Source organism: Pteropus vampyrus, unplaced genomic scaffold (assembly GCF_000151845.1).
Source record: "Pteropus vampyrus isolate Shadow unplaced genomic scaffold, Pvam_2.0 Scaffold19, whole genome shotgun sequence".
Lineage (NCBI taxonomy): Eukaryota > Metazoa > Chordata > Mammalia > Chiroptera > Pteropodidae > Pteropus > Pteropus vampyrus.
This window is the reverse complement of record NW_011888800.1, coordinates 13837740-13852847: the sequence shown is the minus strand read 5'-3', so window position 1 is coordinate 13852847 and position 15108 is coordinate 13837740. Positions and strand designations below refer to the sequence as shown.

The 15108-nt window shown below is 35.1% G+C and overlaps 1 protein-coding gene across 8 annotated transcripts in view; it reads left to right on the top strand.

The window, feature by feature from the left end:
* Positions 1-15108, top strand: part of GABPB1 (GA binding protein transcription factor beta subunit 1) — a 58081-nt gene that overhangs the window by 846 nt on the left and 42127 nt on the right. Inside the window, exon 1 of one of the 8 annotated variants that reach the window (XM_011355095.2) lies at positions 38-668. The exons of the other annotated variants lie outside the window; for them this stretch is intronic. The gene's annotated coding sequence lies outside the window, so the exon portion shown is untranslated. Of the gene's footprint in view, positions 1-37; positions 669-15108 lie in introns of those variants that run through there. 8 annotated transcript variants of the gene reach the window in all.

The following is a 15108-nucleotide window of genomic DNA, read 5'->3' as shown; positions in this document are numbered from 1 at the left end:
TGCCCCGGGGGCCGCGGGTCTCTTTGTCTGGGCGGCCTGATGGCCCCGCCAGGCACGCTGGAGCCGAGACGGGGCGGCGGGGAAGGCCAGCCCTGGGCGCGCTATGCTGCGGGGCCCCCAGGGCCGGGAGGCGCTCGGGCGGCAGCGGGAGCGGCCGGTCGGGACAAGGTTAACGGGAGAGCCAGTCCCGTCCGGGACTGCCACAGCGACAGCCTCGGCTGCGGGGACTTGAGTCTTGAGGGCACGAAGCCTGCCACTCTGGATGCTTGGGACTTCTGCTTTGGGGACTTGACTGCCGGGATCTGCGGGTGCATGGTTTCGGGAAAGAAGTTGAGAATTTTGCCAGGTCATTTCTTCTTGGGCAGTTAATCAGTATGTCTTTAGGGTGTTTCGTTGAATCTCTCCTACCATGTTGAATCAGCGTGCCTACCCTCAAAGGTGCATCGTGAAAACTGAAACCAAAGGAATGATAGGCCCGCTTTGTGTGTGTTTTCCCACTTTAAGCTTGTTTGCAGTACACATACTCTTGCTTTAAATCTGATTGGATTGTGGCGAGCAGACATCTGTTCAAAGGAGGGGCAGCGACCACAGTGCTTCTGAAGGGGGCTTGGTAATGTGGAAACATTTTAAGTGCTCTCTCCGGACACTGATTTGCTGTCTCCATTCAGGCAAGTTGCTTTCTGAAGTACAATTTTTATCTGGAAAATGGTTTAATGTAGTCAGTAAAGGATCCTTGCAATTTGCCATCTCAGAATTAAAGATGCACTATAATGTATTATATAGAAGCTAGTGGTCAAAAATTCTTTTGCATATAGTTTACTTAATCTTAAATATAGACCCACCTAACTTGGTTTAAATTTCTCACAGACATAACCATCAGCCTTGACACTCCCACTTTCAGGCTCATACTTTGAATTTAAAGAAACTAAAGACGGCTTTATCTATTTTTCTTATTTTTTTCTCTATTTAAGTATTTCCCCAGAAATAACAAAAATAAATTCATTGCATGTTAACGTAAGTGAGATGTTAGGCAAAAGTGACATCGTTTTACATTTCTACAAGTTTTTTAAAATGGTTGAATAGACAGCTAGATTCTTAAATCTACATTCAATCTGTTGTAGTATCACCATGTAACCTCTGGAAAACTCCACTGTATACTCATGTCTTTTTTTTTAAACTGAGAAATGTGTCATTTCTATCCTCACAAGTCAAGTCAGGATATTATACCAGATGCATTTTAAAGATGGATAAGAAGATTTCTATACTTTTTGTAAAGCTCTAGCTTTTTAAAATTTGGGATTTAGCTGCATAAACATCACGAATAAAGATTGCATAATCTACATGTGATCCTGGAGATTCAGGAGCATTTGAAAATATTTCATGTAATTAAACTTGATTTTTAATTCTACAACATTTTTAGTGATGTACACAAGTAAAACGTGCGTTCTGTTTTAGATAGGCATGTGGAAACTTTTGTGTAAATGTACTTTTTGAAGTTAGGACGCTTTTCAAAGCACTGTAGGAGCTCCTACATATTTAAAAGGAATCCTGCAGTGAAACCTTTGGGGAAACAATACTTTTGTAATGCACGTATTTACCCTTAGAATTAACTTTGTTATTTAGAGTTCACGTTCTCTATCTCTGAATTAATCTGGTTTTCTAGGTTGGGGGACAATTATACTGTAAATGTGTGAAAACTTAAGGCCATACTTTGACTTAATGGTTTTGAAATGAAGCTAAATGAAATTCCAGTTTCTGTGAACTCTAGTCTGATTCTCAGTCTATAGTTTTCTACTGTTCCATCAACAGGAAGCATCTGGTCATTCTTCATGTAGTTGTTAGAAAATACCAGGTATATTTTTGATGTTTGCTATTCAAGTGAAAATATCAGATTGGATCTTGGTTTGTTCCCCCGCCCCCATCTCAAAGATGTATTTATAATGGGCCTCATCTCCCGTAGAATGGACTTTTTTTTTTTTTTTTTTTACTTTTAGTCCTTGAGTACCTCATGAATTAGAAATAATAATAGGTAAAGCAAACAAGTCATAAGGAATTCAGGTCATTATGTGAAATATTTGAATCGAGTTCATTTTGAGGGTGCATTTTTAAGGGCACAGTGTCCTTTTGTAAGTAGCTTTAATGTGGATAAACTCACTGATGGGTTCCATCTCTGCTCGCTCTCTCTGCAGATATATAATATGAATTGATGCTGTAGTATAATTTTTTTAAAATGTGTCATTCTGGAGTTGGTAGACCAACATATGGAAAGAACATGGTGTTTTCCTCATTTTACTTTTTTTACTGGTTATATTATACCTGGGGCATTATGTCAGCTTTTTAGGTAGCGTACTTTCATAAGTGGGACCTTGTATCAGTTCTCAGATTTTATATCGGAATCACCTGGAGAGCTAATTTAAAAAACCCACAGAGGCCCAAACTTAAGTAGAATAGGATCTGGGACACCTTTTCTCAAGTTTCCCAGGTGGTAGACGCTCAAGTTTAAAAGCACTGAACTATAGACTATATCTAGAGGACTTTGATCATAGGGGAGATGGAAAGGAGGAAAGGTTAAAAAAACGTGATGTTCAGCCCAAAGAAAACCTCATTTAAGAAATGATGGTCGTTATATATTTTGAAGTCTGTCGAACAGGTCAGACTGTTCTGTTTGATCTGCCCAGAGGAACTAGGATCAATGGGTAGAAGTTAGAAGGAGGCAGATTTCAACATTCTTACAAGGAAACTTTAAAACAGTAAAAATATAATGGGATGTTTTGCGTGGTAGGCTTTCTGCTCTCACTGACTTAAAGTTAGGGATTGTCGGGTAAAGGAATTGATGTGCTGAGCGAAGATTTGGGCCTGGTGTCCTTAAGTTCTCTATAGACAGATTTTATGAAATATGGTTAGGTTTGCAGGTACAAAAGCAGAACAAAAGCTAATTGAGTAAATCAAGCTAGTTAGCTTAACTGGATCATAGTTTTCATTTCCTTGGATGAAGAGAAATAAGTATAAAGTGAGAGAGCTATTTGATGAGGTCTTTAAACCCAGCTGTAATTTGGCAGACTCAAAAGCCTTCTGATGTGGAAACTCATTTAAGGGAATTTATCTTGATATAGTAAAGGTACTATCAAATTGGTAGCTGTGAGCATGCCAGTTGCTGCATTGTTGGTAATAAAAGCTGTGTATTAACACATTTGACCTCCCCACATTAACCATGAAGTAGTAATATCCCTATTTTTCAGAAGAGAAGACTAAGCCACAGAGAAATGAGCTGGCTTGCCCTAGGTAGCAGAGTTAGTGGTAGAGCCAGGACTTGGATCCAAGCAGTTTGTATAGCCAGTGACTTGATCATTATGATGTAAAATTGTAAACAACCTAAATATTTCACAGTGATGGTTAGGCTATATCTCTAGGACAGTAGGGTACTGCCTAGCCATTAAAAAGATTGTAAAGACATGAAAAGATGTCTTGATATATGGAAGTGTAAAAACATTTAAAAACAATTTCATTTTGGTTAAAAAAACATTGACATATGGAAGAATATGTGCCACATTGATCAGTGGTTGTTTCTGAGCATAGGTTTATAGGTGATTATTTTTTCCCCAAGTTTTCTAACTTTTATGAATATATATTGTGTATTGCTTGTAATTAAAAGGATATTAAGATCTTATGCCAATTAAAAATTAAAGAAATTAACATAAGCTAAGTAGTTTGGATTTTATACTATGCAAATAATGCAAGTTAGGAATTGCATATAAAAGAACTGGCAAGTGCTTGAAATGTTTTGTATTTTAAAAGTCTTACCATTCTAGAAGTAATATATTAATTGAATAGAGAAAAATATCACTGACTCCTACTACCACCCTATTATAATCAGTTCTCTATTTTGTTAAGTTTTCTTCAATTATGTGTAATATTTTAAATTGTATTCATCCTAGCATAGTTAATTCTCTAGTTATGTGACTTTAGGCAATTAATCACTCTTTGCCTCTCTTTCCTCCTTTGTAAAATGGGGATAATTATAATAGCTCCATGGTAGTTGGGAGGATTAAATGAGTTACTGCATATAAAATGTACAGAACAATGTCTGACACATAGTTAATAACTCAGTAAATGTTAGCAATTATAGGGTCATAAATCACCAAAAACTTGGGGTCTAATAGGTTTTGGAATTAAGATTTTTTTTGGCAGGGGAGAGGGGGATATAGGCACGGTAATGTTAGTAACCTTTGAACAGAGTCCAGAGCAATATCCCTCTTCAAATATGTTACTATTTCTGTAGCAAAACGTATGAACGTTTACACTAAATGCAGTAAATAAGGACTATAAATAGCTTCATGTCAGTTCAGGTAAGGTTTTTACTGCCAAATAAGTTATTTTGGGTTTTAGAACTTTTTTGGATTTTGGAACTATAATTAAGGAACCTGTAGAATATTTACTCAATTTTGAATCCTGATTTATTTTAATATTAAACACATACCTTTTCATATTATTTAACTTTATAATCCATGGTAACTTAAAATTGAAAAATTAGAAAATAACAAAATATTCACTTCCATTTCCTGTCATTAGAAAATATGCTAAATCCACCAATACTGTGATTTTATTGCATAGTGTAGAATCTTGTCCAGAAGAGGCTTGAGAGTATTAACTCTGATAGCTTTTTCTGTCTCGTTATACTTGAAGGATAAGACATTTCTACTTTGATGGTTAACTACAGCAGTGATTCTTTAAAGGTGAGTGTAGGCCTCCATGGTGCCTCTCTTTAACATACTCCCCTGTTCTGTAAATGTGGAAACTGAGGTGGATATTTACCCTAGGTCATAATATAGAACTGAACATTGGAATTAAGTCACTTCCTCTCAAGATAAAATTATTGGATGTGCAGTCTCTCTGACATCCAGTCATCCTCTCTGTATCCAAGCAGAGGAAGATGTTTTTAAAATTATTTTATTAAAGTATAATTGACATACAGTATTATGAGGTGTACAACATAGTTATTCAACATTTATATATCTTATGAAGTGATCAAGATAAATCTAGTGACCATTCTGTCACTGTACAATTATAATGACACTATTAACTATATTCCCTATCACATCCTTGTGACTTATTTAACTGTAAGTTTGTACTTACTCTCCTTTACTTTTTTCACCCGTCCCCCCAACCCTCTCCCCTATAGCAATTATGAGTTTGTTCTTTATGAGTCTTTTGTTCATTTGTTTTTCAGATTCCAGATATAAATGAGATCACATGGTATTTGTCCTTCTCTGTCTTAACTTCACTTAGCATAATACCCTCTAGGCCCATATCCATATGGAAAGATTTCATTCCTTTTTATAGCCAAGTAATATTCCATTGTGTATATATATCACATCTTCATTCATCCATCATTGGATACTTAGGTTGCTGCCATGTCTTGGCTATTGTGAATAGTACTGTAGTGAACATAGGGGTGAATATATCTTTTTAAATTTAAAGTGTCTTAATCTGTTTGAGGTATTAGAAAATACCAGAGATTGAGTAGCTTATAAACAAGAGTTGTTTATAAGTTCTGGAGGCTGGGAGGTCCAAGATCATGGAACCAGCATAGCTGGGTTCTGGTGAGAATCCTCTTTTGGGTTGTAGACTTCTCTGTTGTATTATCACATAGTGGAAGGAGCAAGGTAGCTATCCTTGGGTCTGTTTTATAGGGGCACTAATCTCATTCATGATCAATTTTCATGACCTAATCACTTCCCAAAGGCCCCACCTTCTAATACTGTCACTTTGGGCATTAGGTGTTCAGCATTCAAATTTGAGGACTGGGGTGGGTGGCGGGGAGGGATACATACATTCAGACCATAGCAAACAGTAGATATATAGGTGAATGATCTAAAAAATTTCCCTTACATCTTAACTGGCTTATGTGAACTTTGATCTCTGCCCATGTGATTTCTCCATCTTTGTTCCTTTATCTCTTCTGTTCATAGGGACCCTCAACTTCTCTCCTTTAGCTTATTTCTGTATACACTAGATATAGCCTGAACTTGACATGAGTCACCTCTTTCATATTTTACGAGGCTCCTGTTGTCAGATCTTTCTACCATCTATTTTCTCTCTTTCCTCAAAGATTGCAGTGTATTTATGGAGGAAGATGGATAATTATGATCTTTTTTTGCCACTATAAATTTATGCTTAAGAGTTCCAGTGGGCCTTGCTACTCCTTGACAATTATTTTATAAATCTCATATTTTCTGTTATCTCATATCTTCTCTCTCAAAAGATGCCATTGAATTCTACTTAACTGAAAATGAAAATATAAGTACATGCTTGCTCATTTTTTTCATTGTCACCATGACAAATCTCTTCTTTTCATCTTATTTTGTAAATTGAATGAAAGTGGAATGTTTTGCTTTTCTAGGAATCTTGCTGCCACACTTTTCTTACCTCTGATCACTTTGATCATTACTTGGAATGGTTATTCCTCCCTGCTTTCAAATATGTACAGACTTCTATATTTTGGGAGAAAAGAAAAGTCCACTTTGATTAACTATTGCTTCTGTTCTTTCCAGCTATCTCCTTTGTTTTCTTTCAGTTTATTGTTTTTTTGAAAAATCTTAGGTAAAATTGCTGCCCTTAGTTTTTTTTTAATTACTTCTTTTCTATCTTGCTGCAGTTTTGTAATGTTATATTCAGACTGTTGCTTCAAGGGACATCCTTACCATTAGTATTGGCTTCATCCTGATTTTATTCAACCAGGATATATATGTATATATTACTACAATCATGGGCCATTTAATGGTGGGGATACATGTGTTAGCCGTTTTCATCATTGTGTAAACATAGAGCGCACTTACACAAATGTAGATGGTATAGCCTACTGTACACATACGCTGTATGGTTTAGCATATTACTCCTAGGCTACAAGTCTGTACACGTGTTACTGTACAAAACAACACAAGATTAAATCATGCACAAGAGAAAATGATGCAATCAAGAGAGACGATAAACACGAGATGTATGATGAGGCTCCTGGCATAACACGGCATACTGTTTTACAGCAAAAAATTCTTTTCTAAGTACAAAGAGTATACTCAAAGATAAAAAATGTAGCATAGTAAATATGTAAACCAGTAACAGTTGGTTATTATCATTTTTAATTATTATGCACGATACATAATTATATGTGCTATAGTTTTATACAACTAGCAGCGCAGGTTTGTTTACATCAGCATCACCATAAACACATGAGTAATGTGTTGTGCTACGACATTAGGACTGCTATGCTGGCAGTAGGTGATAGTTGAATTTTTCATCTCCACTATAATCTTAGGCAACCACCATTATATATGAAGTCTGTCGTCAACTGGAATGTCATATGCAGTGCATGAATGTATTGATTTCCACTTAGGCTTCTTAACATTCTTTCTTTGCCCTTCATATTAGTGTGCCATCCTGGTTTCCCCTTTTTTACTACTACTTTTCTGTTTTTTTGTTGTTGTTTCATGATCTTCTTAGCGCTATTCTCAGCAGTTAGTCCTCTGCTCCTCTCTTTTGTCTTCTCTCAGGTGGTTGCTTTATATGCTGGTGACTCCTAAGTGTCTACTCTCCAGGTTTTTATCTCCAGTGGTTTACCAAATATTTCCATTGGAAGTCTCAAGGAATTTTTATCACTTTTAGATTTGTTATTACCCAACTTCCAACCTGCTCCGTTTTCTTTGTTAGTTTTATTATCATGCTTAAAACTTCAAGTTGTCTGTGGTACATATTTCTCCTTTATTTCTTATATCCATCGGTTAGCAGTTCTTTAGATTACTCTTTACTGGATCTGTTTGTTATGGGATTCTTCATTGCCTATTATTTGCCCTTTCTTGCTTTAGTCTCCTTTCTCCAAGTTCATCCTGCTTATGGCTGCCAGAATAATCTTTGTAAAACACTTTTCGAATCCATTGCTACTAAATATAAGGAGCCCAAGGCGAGAACATGTGGTATTGACCTTTGCACTCTCATTGTGCCAGGCAAAGTGAATTGAACTTGTGCTGAATAAAATGTTGGAATGGATCACCCTTTGCTCCCAATTGTCTGCAGAATAAAGTCCAAACTGTACTTTCTGGCTTTCAGACCTTTTCATATTCTATTCTGCTTCTTCAACTTTATTCTTTACTTCTTAACATTATCAAGCTAGTATTTCCTCTGTAATATACCATGTTCAGGCACAGCTCCATGTGTTCTTCCTTTTCCTTTTCCTTGCCTGTCAGAGCCTATTCAGAAATGTTTGCCCTGTGCCAGGCACTGTTCTAATCTCTGGTGTTATATTAATGAGCAAAACAAGACAAAGTCTCTGTTTTTGTGGAGCTGACATTAGGGGTGGGGAGGAGGAGGGCCACTGTAAACAAATGTCAGGTGGTAGTGCAGTGAAAAGGAATACAACTGGATAAAGGCATAGAATGGTGGGAGATGGTTGCTATTTTAGGTGGTCAGGGAAAGCTTCTCTCTGGGTGTCCTAGAATGAGGGAGTTAGCTATGCAGTTATTTAAGTGAAGAGCTTTCTAGGCAGAGGAAACAATGTGTACAAGACCCTAAGGAGAGAATAAATTTGGCTTGTTTGAGTAATTACTAAGACTGAGTAGTTAGAGCAGAAGAATAAGGGGGAGTGATAGATTAGAGAAGTAGTACGCACTTCACATGGTTAAGTCTTTCATTGACGAAACCTTTCTGGACTGCATCATTTTGTTTGCTAATTTAAAGTTTTTTCTGGAAGTAGCTTTCAAATTATTTTTTATTGTGATCCATTCACAGTAAATTATTTTATATCGTTACCATATGTACACATTGGTTGTCTGTGCACCCATATGTATAACGAACAAATTCATGCAACGTTATTATACTTGATATATACTGATTTTTAAAAAATATTGGCTTTAACCCACTAAAATGATTTCACAGTCTGCTAAGGGGTCATGACCCACAGTTTTAAAAACACTGATCTATGGTATCTATCTACTTATAAAAAGTTGAACTATATACTGATTACTTTTTAAAAATAATCCACATATTTTTTCAGGTTGTAAAATATTTTCAGTTAAATGTTGCAACTTTAATTTGTGTGTGTGTAATTTTTTAGTGTTTACTGTAAGGCTAAATAGAGAGGACTTGTTTAATTTAGCAAATAGCTACTGAGTGGGCTTCTAGAAACTGCTAGATACTAAAATATACATAAAACTAGATAAACCATGCCCAACTTTCTGAGGCTTATGGGAGAGGAGAGCTTATAAACTAATCATTCATAAATATGGTGGAATCCAAATATTAATGGAAGTAGGTTCAGAGCACAATGAGAGAGTAGATAAATGATTTTTTTTTTTTTTTTTTTTTGCTAAGAAGATCAAGGGGAGCTTATTGGAGGAGGTAATGTCTGAACTGGGTTTTGGAGGAAGAATATGAATACTGGGTCAGGTAAATTGAGATAATACAAAGATTTCTCACGCAGAATAACATAAAGGAATGGTATCACGAGATAGAATAGTACATAGGAGTAATTATAGGTAACTGTATTGTTGGAGTATAAATCCAAGGGGGCGGAAGTGGTGAGTTGATGAGGCTGCAGTGAGGCATGGAACAGATCCTTAAAGGTCCGAAATGTAATCACTTACTCAATGATTTTGCAATTAGGTGAAAATTACATATATTCAGAATTACTTGTGGGAAGTTGCCACGTGGGAAATAGAGATATCATCTCTCAATAAGACCAATATGGCCAGTTTTTCCTCTCGTGGTGAAACAGCAGTGTTTTCTCTGTTGTGCCCTAGAGGAAGTTGGCCTACATTTATAGACTATGTTGTACCAAAAAAGTCTTTTTAAACATTAAACTTTTACCCATTGCAATGTGAAGTTCACTCTATAAGAAGCATTTGAGAACTGAGACCTACTGAAGTAATGGGGAATTCACAATTCTGGCTAATTTTGGGACTTGTGTTTTGAAGTAGAATGGTAGGTGGCCAACTACTTAAATTATTTTTCATTTCAAGTTAAATACAAATGGTTAGATCCTGTGTTCTATAGGTGATTGGAATACATGATTATATCTATGTTTTAGAAAGATATTTGATAAATTTGACCACAGTTTAAGACTTTATGACAACATTCAAAATACAGAAATTTAAAACAGACCGAGAATAATATTTGCAACATACATAATAAACCAGAAAGATATATAATATACTCCTACAAAGAAACAGTGACATAGAGACATAATTAAAGAATGTGAACAGGCAGTTTCAGAAAAGGAAGCATAAGTGGCCAACAGACATTTGATAAGATATGCAATCTTGTTAGTAATTTGAGAGAGATTAAAATTTTTTTTAACTCATACGGTCAAAACTTTAAAAGGCTTGATAATAAGAGTGGCTTATATGTAAGAAAATAATATTGTAAACTATTGTTGGGAGTATAAGTTATACAGTTAGTTTGAAGGTATAAATTGGTGTGGGTAGTTTGGTAGTTATCTGTTAATTTTAAAGGCTATTCCCAACAAACATCCATTTTCTACATTAGAGGAACAGTTCTATATGTGCATAAGGAGGCAGGTACAAGTATGTTTATTGCAGCATTGTTTATAATAGTAAACAACTGGAAAAATAAGCAAAATTGGTCATAAGTAAATTAGTATATTTATACTATGGAATAATTAACAATTTTTAAAATGAATAAATTACATATGCTGTTGAGTGATACATTGCGGAGTAGTATATACAGAATGATAGCATTTATATAAGGAAAAAACCCAGATCAATACTACTATTTTTTGGGGGCGAGTATGTACATATATATGCCTGCAAATGCAGAGAATACGGTCTGGTAAGATAAATAGTAAACTGATAATAGTGATTAACCCTCAGGTTGTGGATAAAGGATTGGGTTTTAGGTGTAGAGATAGGGATGATCAGAGGGGACTTTAGTCTTTTCAGTAATCTTTAACATTTTAAAATTAGCTATTATATATTTAAAAACTCATTAAAAATAATAGTGATCAGTTTGACAGTTGGATGGACAATGATTGGGGAAAGAGGGAGACCATTTAAGGGGTTCTTCATTAATATAGGCATAATAATGCAGTGATAAAGACAATGGTAAGAAAAGGACTAATTTAAAAATGATGTGAGGGCAATTTGGCAATATCTGTCAAAATTACAATTGTATTTACCTTTGTCACTAATCCTACTTCAAGGAATTCATCCTACAGTTATACAAAATGAAATGATACATCTACAAAGTTATTAATTGCAGGGTTTATAATAGCAGTACTGTCCATCTATAGTAAACTAAGGCCTATCCATACAATAGTATACTAAGCAGCTGTACAAAGAATGAGGAAGCTGTCTATGAACTAATAGGAAAAGATCTCCAGGATGTGGTAAGAAAAGCAAGTGCAGAACAGTATGTAGTAATGTTGGTTTTTGGTAATTATAGAATACTGGAAGGATACCCATGAAACTAGTAAAAATAATTACTTGTTGTGGCTGGGAGGAGGGTAGGAGTAGTGTAAATGCTTCCATTGAGACTTTTCAATGTATACATTTCTGTGTTTGGATTTTTGCGGTCTATGAAAATTGCCTAAAAAAAAAAAAAAAAGAAGTGAAGTAGACCTTATAGGACTTGATGACCAACTATTTGTAGGGACATGAGGGAGAGGAAGGAGTTGAGGATAACTCCTAGATTTCTGATTTAGAAGGTAAAGAGGGTGGTAGCATCATCAGGGAATACAAGAGGAAGATTAGGTTTTGGTATATGTGTGGGAAGTTCTGGACATGCTAATTAATGAATACTCCTTTTTAGTTCTCGTGTAATTTACATACTTTAGATACGGAACTTGAGCTTATCTTAAACATGAATATTAAATAGTCATCAATATATATTTTTTATCCTTAAAGACATATTCTAGGTTTTATGGAAAACAGCTTTGTAATGATATCATAATTTTACAGTCAAATAGGGACATTGGTATGCACAGATAGAATGTAGAGAAATAGCAATTGTATATCTGATGAATACATAACATATGAAATATAGGAACTTAGTTTAGCAGCATGGTTCCAACTTAATTATGTCTTTTGGTACCTGAAATTCAAAGAAATAAAAATAGCTTTGAATAAGGAAGTGATCTTTAGAGTAGGTGAGATTATATTGTAAGATTTAATACAATATTAAAACTGGGACGTTTATAGTAGAGCATAAAAGTATTATATATATGTGTGTGTATATATATATAGTGCATTTGGGAGTAACTGTATATAAGACAAAGTTTTACCCTAATGGATGAAAGAAATCACACATTGTGGGCGCTGCCTTAATCTCTTGCTACATAATTTGGGGTTTAAAATTTATTTGAGAGAGTTATAGTTCAGAATCTGAATTTTGAGGTCTTTTATCCATATGACTTTTACTCGATTATATTTGGCTAGAAAAGTAAAAGGAGAGCACAGATAAAATACATACATGTCAGGACTTGCGAATGAATTTAGTAGTTCTTTTTTAGGTTTATGTTAATGAAGATTTGGGTGTGGAATAGCAATAAAAAAGCTGTTAAGTAATTCTTGAGATTAAAAAATTTTAACCATTTTATATCTGAAGAGAAAATGTTTTACTGGCAATAAGTTTTTTTTTTTTTAATGCTTTAAAAATTACAAATAATCTTATATATAGACTTCTGTAACAGTTGGAAATGATCTTGTTTAAATAAGGGTGAAATTGTTACATCACATCCAACCTGTGCTTACTTCTTTACCCATTCCCTTTCTCAGTACTGCCGTCCTTTTTAGCTGGATTGGGCTGAGAAATGCTGGATTGGGCTGGGCTATAGTTTGGGCTTGGATGGACTCTTACCTCATATATCTTTGAAGTGTCCATTTGCATGAAAGGATAGTAATAGCATAGTGTATATAAATTAACTTTAATTCAAGTAGCATTTAATTAATGGTCTCAGTCAGGGGTGATTTTGCCCCTAGGGGACAATCAGGAATATCTAGAGACATTTTTTTTGATGTCATAAAATGGGATAGAGGAGAGTGCTATTGATATCTAATGGGTAGAGAAAAGGGATGCTGCTAAATATCCTACAATATGCAGGATGGTTTCTTATAACCAAGAACTGTCAGGCCCAAAATATAAATAGTGCTGAGGTAGAGAAACTCTTGGTTACTTGAATGCCAACTGTGTGCAGCACTGTTCTAAAGTATTATGAGTACAAATGGCACTAAAATCGTGTTTCTACCCGGAAGAAATTTATAACCTAGTTAAAGCATCTCAAACTTAACAAGTCTATGGCCAGATGTTTGACTCACCCTATTCCACTTTGCAATCTTTATTTCAGTAAGCAATTCCACTTTTCACCAAGTTGTTCAGGCCTAGATGTTAATTGTTCTCCTATTTTTCTTGTGCACTGACACGTAATACATCAGAATGTCCTATTAGCTCTACTTCAAAATAAGTCTTGCATCTAGGTAATGGTGGACTAGTTTATTTAGACCAGTCCTCTTTTTGAGAACAACTGAAAATGCTGGATAAGATATATAAAATACTACTTTGAGAGCTTTGAAGAACTGGGAAGATATAGGAATCTAGAAGAAAGCCTAAACCAAGAGAAGTTAGCAGAATACCTGAGAACTGAAGCCACTTTTGCCCTGAGCATGTTTGCTGATATCAAGAAATTTCGGTTTCTGATCATCAGCCTTTGGAGTAACCCAGACAAATCAAGACTCAGAGCTTACCCAACATGTGGACATGTAAAGTCTTATAAGAGATCCTTCCCTATTAGGCTTGGAGTTGTATGTCTATATCTGAGGGGTAAAGATGAACCACAATTAAAATTTTAACTATATAGTTTGCAGTTCATTGTCTGCTTTCTGGCCAAATATCAAGGGATTTCAAGGAAAGTTGTCTTGGTATTGAGCAGAACAGGAGGAAAAGAAAGAAAGGAAACAGAAGTTTCTATAGTTATGGCCATGACCTAGCAAGGTAAGGGAACCTTAAGCCATGACTTAATTTAGGTTGGTCCCTGACTGGTAGTGTCTCCCAGGTGCTTGGCAGAAGCAAATGCCTTTGAGGAATGCTCCTTCATCTTAGGCCTCCCCACAAATAGTTTTACAAGGATATTGAACATCATGTAGTTAGAGATAACCAGGCATACAAGAAGAGAAGGAAACATGGGTAAGAACCAGCAGAAAAAGATTTTCATAAGCATCATGTATTAGAATTAGAAGATACATGATAAAACCTTGCTTGTGTTTACAGAAATAAATGACAAATTTGAAGACAATATAGGAAACTATAAAAAAAGTGGCATTGTAGATTTGAAAAAAATACAACTGAAAATAAAAAATATAGTAACCGAATTAAAATTTTAACTATATAGTTTGCAGCAGGTTGGACACATCAGAAAAAATACTGAACTGGAATATAGACCAGACAAAATTATCCAGATGTAGCTTAGAGGCAAAATAGTGGAAAATATAGAAGACAGGGTAAGAGATAGCATGGAGTAAAAAGGTCTTATTTGGAATTTCAGAAGAAGAGGAGAGAGAAAATGGGACATTAGAAGATATGATGGCTAATATTTTCCAGAACCAGTGAAAGATACCAAACTGGGATTCAAGAATCCCAGTATATCCTAATTAAGATAAAAATAAATCCACACGTAGACATATCATAATGAAATTGCAGAAAACCAGTGACATAAAGAAAAATCCCCAGCTGGAGAAAAAGATAACCATCAAAGGAATAAGAATTACACTAAGATGACTTCTCAACAACAATGGAAGTCATAAAATAGTGAAATGATGTCTGCAATATGAAATGAAAAAAGCTTGCCAACCTAGAATTTTACACCTAGTGAAAATATCTTTAATGTCTTCTATATGATGAAACATATTTTAGACACAAACCAATTATTATCAACATCTCACCAATTAAAGATAATTTAAACCAGCACTATTCAGTACACATTTCTGTGAAGATGAAAATATTCTTTATCTGTGCTGTCAATATTGTAGTTATAAGCTACATAAAACTGTTAAGCGCTTGAAGTGTGTCTAGTATGGTTGAGGAACTGAATTTTTAATTTAAATTTAAATA